General features: G+C 41.5%; 1 protein-coding gene across 3 annotated transcripts in view; it reads left to right on the top strand.

Annotated features, from left to right (window-relative positions):
* The first annotated feature begins 3,895 nt into the window (after window positions 1–3,895).
* Window positions 3,896–7,211, top strand: part of FOXJ3 (forkhead box J3) — an 83,328-nt gene continuing 80,012 nt past the window's right edge. For all 3 annotated transcript variants that reach the window (XM_063436581.1, XM_063436582.1, XM_063436580.1), the window contains exon 1: window positions 3,896–4,002. The gene's annotated coding sequence lies outside the window, so the exon portion shown is untranslated. The remainder of the gene's footprint in view (window positions 4,003–7,211) is intronic.

The raw sequence follows: 7,211 nt of genomic DNA, 5'->3' as shown, positions 1-7,211 counted from the left end.
CAAAACTCTGTAAGCAGCTGGGTCAGTGCTTGTATCTTGTTAAACAGAACACAGGCTTCAGAGGGCTTGAGAATTGTCATGACTCATGAGTAATACATTCTTATGGTGGCAGAAACTCCAACTTACAAAGTACAAGTTAGTTTCCAGTATTGTGAAATATTAAGACATAGATAATATAATAGTGAGTATTACTGGGTACTAGAACAGTCAGATGTAGAGTTAAATTGTCATAATGAAAAACAGTCTGATGTCAGGGATACCATAAACAACATTAAACAAAGGATTATCAAGAAACAAGTCGAGTAACACCAATGGGAGAACCTGCATAAGTATGAGGTGGTAGCATAATCTATCACTAGACATCGCTATTCTAATAGGACTGGCTCTCCGGATGGCCATGGAGGTCCTGAACAGTTCACTCTTTAGCCCCTCGATATATCTGTTAACTGTTCACTATGTGTCACCCTCGTGACCAGATCCTCACTTACAATAAGAATCTGACCATGACAATATGGCTCCCTACGATTTATCTTACCGTAGCAACACACCACAGGAAGATACACAAATTGAATGGGCATGTATACCCACTGTTATTGTTTGATGTAGATTAATTTAGAAATAAACAAATATGTTTAAATGTCTATCTGTTCCTGTCCAAATCTGAGATGATTAAATTGCGTATACGCAGAAGTAAGTTCACACTGACACACGGAGTTCAGGTTAAAAGCACTTCGAGAAAATGTAATGGCATCTGATTAAAAGCGGGCTCGCAGACCCTTATAAGAGCAAAATTACATCATCATTGTATATCAAGATAACAACAAATAAACATCATTAATTGGATTAGGTGTTAAGTGGTTATGTCAATGTCCACCCATCAATATTATTTATTGGCTCAAGTACTAAGTGGCTAACTAGGTGTCCTCCCACCGGGAGGTGGCGTCATTTTGGACACGGGTGTGGACAGATGGCTCAAACGCCATCTTTCCCAGCACGAGGCTTACTCGGTGGGAAGGGGGGCTTGGGCGTCATTTTGGGTAGTTAGTGATGTCAGACTCGTGGTCAGGTTCAGGGTCTTTTTTATGAAAGAACATTTCATTAGAGCAGTTTTCACATGGCCTAGCTATAGTATACTTTGTTTCATATTACAGGAACTTGATAATTCCGGTGTTAGTCATGTCCTTCTAGAAAATACAGTCTCTATGCAGTATTCTAAATGCTGTTAGGAAATCTGTCATGTAATGAAGTTAAAATGGAGTTAGTACAAAAAATTCAATACAGGTTTAATAAAGGTTTTTAATAATTCTACATCAGTGTTCTATTGCATGATTGTTGTTAACTATGTGTTCCACCTGCTGCACTGGTTCTTGAAAAAATAAAAATGAAAAATAAAAATAAAGATTGTCTAAAAAAAAAAAGAAACAAGTCGAGAACTTAAAGAACACTAAGTAGGGGCTATTTGGTACCGAAAACGGCTAATCCTAAAAGTTTGAGGATGAAAGACAGTTATGAAATATTTTTCTTTTTGTTACTTGACCTCAAACTTCACAGATAAGACATTTTGATATGTGACTGAAATGTCTAATATTTACATTTTTATAATGTTTTTTTTTTTTATGTGGTTAACCTTGGAGTCATGTCATTGCGCATTCATTGTACACAAGTCTGGTGCTCATTCCTCTTTTGAATGAAATGTACATCTTAACACAAAACAAACCATGTTTTAATGGACTCGTAAATCAAAATACAGATTTCACACCTGCTATTTCCTTTTCTGCATAGCAAAATCCCAGCTAGTATAACACACAGAGTTGGTTTACCAGTAGGCAGAGTAGTTGGCCACTGCCAATTTTTGTCTACATGGGATAACTTCTCTTACTACAAATGTGCAATCCCCCCCCCCCTTTTTTCCCCTAAAAAATCTTTCTAATCTATTTCCTTTTAGTGGACTTATAAAGACATTTTCAGATAACACTTCAACTTTAATTGAAAGGGACATTGAGTGACATAAGCTGAAATTAGAGGAAGATAATTGAGAAAACTTGGAGAGAGAACATTTAATGAAAGTGACTGTCCTTTGACCTCCAGACTGGGTTTGGAATGCCCCACTTTGTTCCATAATTGCTCCAGTTTTCCCTTGATAAATATAGTCCTTGCAGGTACCAGAAATTTGAGTTAGTCTGAATATATGAGCATTTCTGTTAAAAGGGACCTATAATCCACAAAATAAGTTATTTCAAGCCTATAGGTGTCCTTATAGCGATGTGATTACTGTCCATTGTCCTGCCTTGCTGCCTTCGACTCCTTCTCCGGTTAAGTCAATGTCCAAGCTCACATCCTCCAATCCATTGCTTTTAGTAGACAAGCCATGGATTGGAATTAGGCAGAGAAGCCAAACGCCATGCTATCAGTAGCATTTGATTGCTGAACTGAGTTTTAGCCACTAGAGGTGTATTTGACCCTACGATATAATCATTGCAGTTCCAACTATACAGTACCAGTGTACCCAGATGAAATGGTGTGGGTGGCTTTTCATATAGATTAAAGGAGACTGCTGAGAGTTGAGTAGACTATATGGTGACACCAAAGTTGGTATTTATGGAGCTGACTACAAGGTAACTTAAAACAAATTCAGAAAACTACAAAGATTACAAAACAAAATAGTGACAGGGACACTTTAACTACAATGATGGTGACCACACAGTCTTTGAATCCTGTTGATGTTGTGCTTGGTGTTACCTCAATGCTATCATTTGCGGATGTTGTGAAGTCTCATTTTTTTCTGGTCTCCAAGCATGGAACAGATATATATCTGGCCAACTTTCAACCTCAGGGAGCAAAACACAACAGACCAAAGGAAGTACTGCAGGGTAACCTTCTTTTGGCCCCAGGAACCTCCATAGGAAGTAACTACGCTGCTCACAGACCTGCTACATAGACTTCCCAACATTTCAAATGGACAAAGAGGAACACTTTAATTTGAGGGGTGTGATTGAGGATGTGGCCAAATTTGAGGCTGTTCTTAAAAAAGTATAGGTAACTTACTGATAACAGTTTATGTAAGTAAACAATGTATCCAATACACACAGACATCTAGGCACATTACTGTAATCATTATTGCTGTGGAACTCTGTTATACCCTGAGACGCACCAACAATATGGAGCCCCTAGAAATGTTGTACATTATGATGAAAAGGGGGGACAGATGGATTTATGTCCAAAATAAGGACTGCACATCCTAAATAGGGACAGTTGGGAGGTATGTTGCTAATCACAGATATTCTAGATGAGCAGCTTTTTTATACAGAACACAAACAGACTATTATCTCGCAACTGTTTATTAGACAAGTTATCCACTGTGCTCTTGCCCTGGAAGTCATATTTACAGAGAGACAGGCAGACTGACAGACAGACAGACACATCTATAAATAACAACATATGAGAATTTAGGAGTAGTTTTAATTTAAACTAAAATACTTCAGTCTATGCATCAAATACATTTTTCTCTGTCTTTTATTTATTATAATTTGCCAAATAAAATATGTTGTTGATTTGGTTAGTGAGTAAGAAGATGAGATTGCTCAGGCACAGATAATGGTGACTGGAGCCTGGCTCTGTAGTGGATATTAGCTATACAGACTGCATGTGACCCTTAGAAGAAGACAGAGGAATCTCTTGGTGAGGAACATCTATCTCCCCTCCCAAATCACAGCAGAGCTCTGCACCTCTGCACCTCTGCACCAAAATCTCCCTGACAGGAGGAGGAGGTGGGGCTGCTCTGCCAGCCCATAGAGACCAGAGAACACACACACACAGATTGCAGATCATCTGTGCTCCGTGACAACGCGGACAATAAAGTTTTAGCGGTTTGAATCCGTCATTTCTCTCTCTCTCTCTTGCTGACTCCTTTGCAAGGCATGCCGGGAGTTGTAGTTTCCAACCACCTCTGCATTTGTTCCTCTCCTGGCCGACACGTCGGGACCGCACGGAGCAGCAGAGCAGGTCAGAAGCCCCTTTAACGCGCTCTGAGACAGACTCGGTGGCCGGAGCTCTGGGAAGGAGGAGAGGGGAGGTGGGGGTGTTGATCCTGGCCGTGTGACAGCAGCTCAGGGGGGCGGTAGTGATCAGGAGACACGGGGCCTCGGTGGGGCCCTGGACTGGGCTCAGCTCGAACACTGGGGCCCTGTTCGAGGTCTGTGGCTGGCAGCAGAGGCCGCACCGTAAACACCTAGCCCAGTACCTGCTACTCCCAGAGCCCAGGCCTCCAAATACCGCCCTGCTGGTGCTATATACAGACAGCCTGCTCCAGGGAGCCCTGCAGGCTGGAGGGATTGCCCAACCTGTGACTGTCACCACTGACACATTGCTTTTACAGACACTACACTAATGGGAACACTGCTTTTACAGACACTACACTAATGGAAACACTGCTTTTACAGACACTACACTAATGGGAACACTGCTTTTACAGACACTACACTAATGGGAACACTGCTTTTACAGACACTACACTAATGGAAACACTGCTTTTACAGACACTACACTAATGGGAACACTGCTTTTACAGACACTACACTAATGGAAACACTGCTTTTACAGACACTACACTAATGGAAACACTGCTTTTACAGACACTACACTAATGGGAACACTGCTTTTACAGACACTACACTAATGGAAACACTGCTTTTACAGACACTACACTAATGGGAACACTGCTTTTACAGACACTACACTAATGGGAACACTGCTTTTACAGACACTACACTAATGGGAACACTGCTTTTACAGACACTACACTAATGGGAACACTGCTTTTACAGACACTACACTAATGGGAACACTGCTTTTACAGACACTACACTAATGGGAACACTGCTTTTACAGACACTACACTAATGGGAACACTGCTTTTACAGACACTACACTAATGGGAACACTGCTTTTACAGACACTACACTAATGGGAACACTGCTTTTACAGACACTACACTAATGGGAACACTGCTTTTACAGACACTACACTAATGGGAACACTGCTTTTACAGACACTACACTAATGGGAACACTGCTTTTACAGACACTACACTAATGGGAACACTGCTTTTACAGACACTACACTAATGGGAACACTGCTTTTACAGACACTACACTAATGGGAACACTGCTTTTACAGACACTACACTAATGGGAACACTGCTTTTACAGACACTACACTAATGGGAACACTGCTTTTACAGACACTACACTAATGGGAACACTGCTTTTACAGACACTACACTAATGGGAACACTGCTTTTACAGACACTACACTAATGGGAACACTGCTTTTACAGACACTACACTAATGGGAACACTGCTTTTACAGACACTACACTAATGGGAACACTGCTTTTACAGACACTACACTAATGGGAACACTGCTTTTACAGACACTACACTAATGGGAACACTGCTTTTACAGACACTACACTAATGGGAACACTGCTTTTACAGACACTACACTAACGGGAACACTGCTTTTACAGACACTACACTAACGGGAACACTGCTTTTACAGACACTACACTAACGGGAACACTGCTTTTACAGACACTACACTAACGGGAACACTGCTTTTACAGACACTACACTAACGGAAACCCTGCTTTTACAGACACTCCAGTAACGGAAACCCTGCTTTTACAGACACACTCCACTAATGGAAACCCTGCTTTTACAGACACACTCCACTAATGGAAACCCTGCTTTTACAGACACACTCCACTAATGGGAACACTGCTTTTACAGACACACTCCACTAATGGGAACACTGCTTTTACAGACACACTCCACTAATGGGAACACTGCTTTTACAGACACACTCCACTAATGGGGACACTGCTTTTACAGACACACTCCACTAATGGGGACACTGCTTTTACAGACACACTCCACTAATGGGGACACTGCTTTTACAGACACACTCCACTAATGGGGACACTGCTTTTACAGACACACTCCACTAATGGGGACACTGCTTTTACAGACACACTCCACTAATGGGGACACTGCTTTTACAGACACACTCCACTAATGGGGACACTGCTTTTACAGACACACTCCACTAATGGGGACACTGCTTTTACAGACACACTCCACTAATGGGGACACTGCTTTTACAGACACACTCCACTAATGGGGACACTGCTTTTACAGACACACTCCACTAATGGGGACACTGCTTTTACAGACACACTCCACTAATGGGGACACTGCTTTTACAGACACACTCCACTAATGGGGACACTGCTTTTACAGACACACTCCACTAATGGGGACACTGCTTTTACAGACACACTCCACTAATGGGGACACTGCTTTTACAGACACACTCCACTAATGGGGACACTGCTTTTACAGACACACTCCACTAATGGGGACACTGCTTTTACAGACACACTCCACTAATGGGGACACTGTATTCAACAAGTAACCCCAATATTCACAACAGACACCCTTAACTTCTCAACCTGTTGTGTCTGCTTGTCAAGTCAAATGTTATTCTTATTTATTGGTATTGAGCCCAATTCCTCATCTGGTACATGAAGTGTGTGTGTGTGTGTATATATATATATTAGTGTGAATAGGTAATTTACAATGATGTTAGGGAATTGAGAGCTTAGTTTTGAGAACTCTTGTTTGTAAGCTGTCAACAGCCCTACAAACTTTGTATTATGCTCCATGAAACCGTGATGATAATATTGCCGAGACCCACTAGAGCAGGGGTCCTCAAACTCCGCCCACCCAGATGTTGCTGAACTATAACTCCCATGATTCTTTGAATTACATAGCCAGAGAATCATGGGAGTTGTAGTTCAGCAACATCTGGGGGGCCGGAGTTTGAGGACCCATGCCCTAGAGCCTTAAAATCGAAGTACCGCTTGTGAAAAAGTGACTGTATTTATGCACTCAACACCCTCTGTTCCTGTGCGGCCAACACATCTTGTTACAAATAGTTGTTTTTTTAGCTCACCCGTTGTACAGCGCTGCGGAATTTGTTGGCACTTTTATAAATAATAACTTTAAAAAAAAAGTTAGGGAATGTTCATACTGTAGGACTGCGTATGATGTTCTTTACACTGGTTTAGAACACCGACCTTCTGCTCGACAGTTGTATTGAATTCACATTATAGTTGGCAGAGCATCTTAGGAAATGTAGTTCACGAAAGC

This window comes from Pelobates fuscus, chromosome 11, assembly GCF_036172605.1.
Source record: "Pelobates fuscus isolate aPelFus1 chromosome 11, aPelFus1.pri, whole genome shotgun sequence".
NCBI lineage: Eukaryota > Metazoa > Chordata > Amphibia > Anura > Pelobatidae > Pelobates > Pelobates fuscus.
This window is presented reverse-complemented; position numbering and strand designations above follow the sequence as displayed.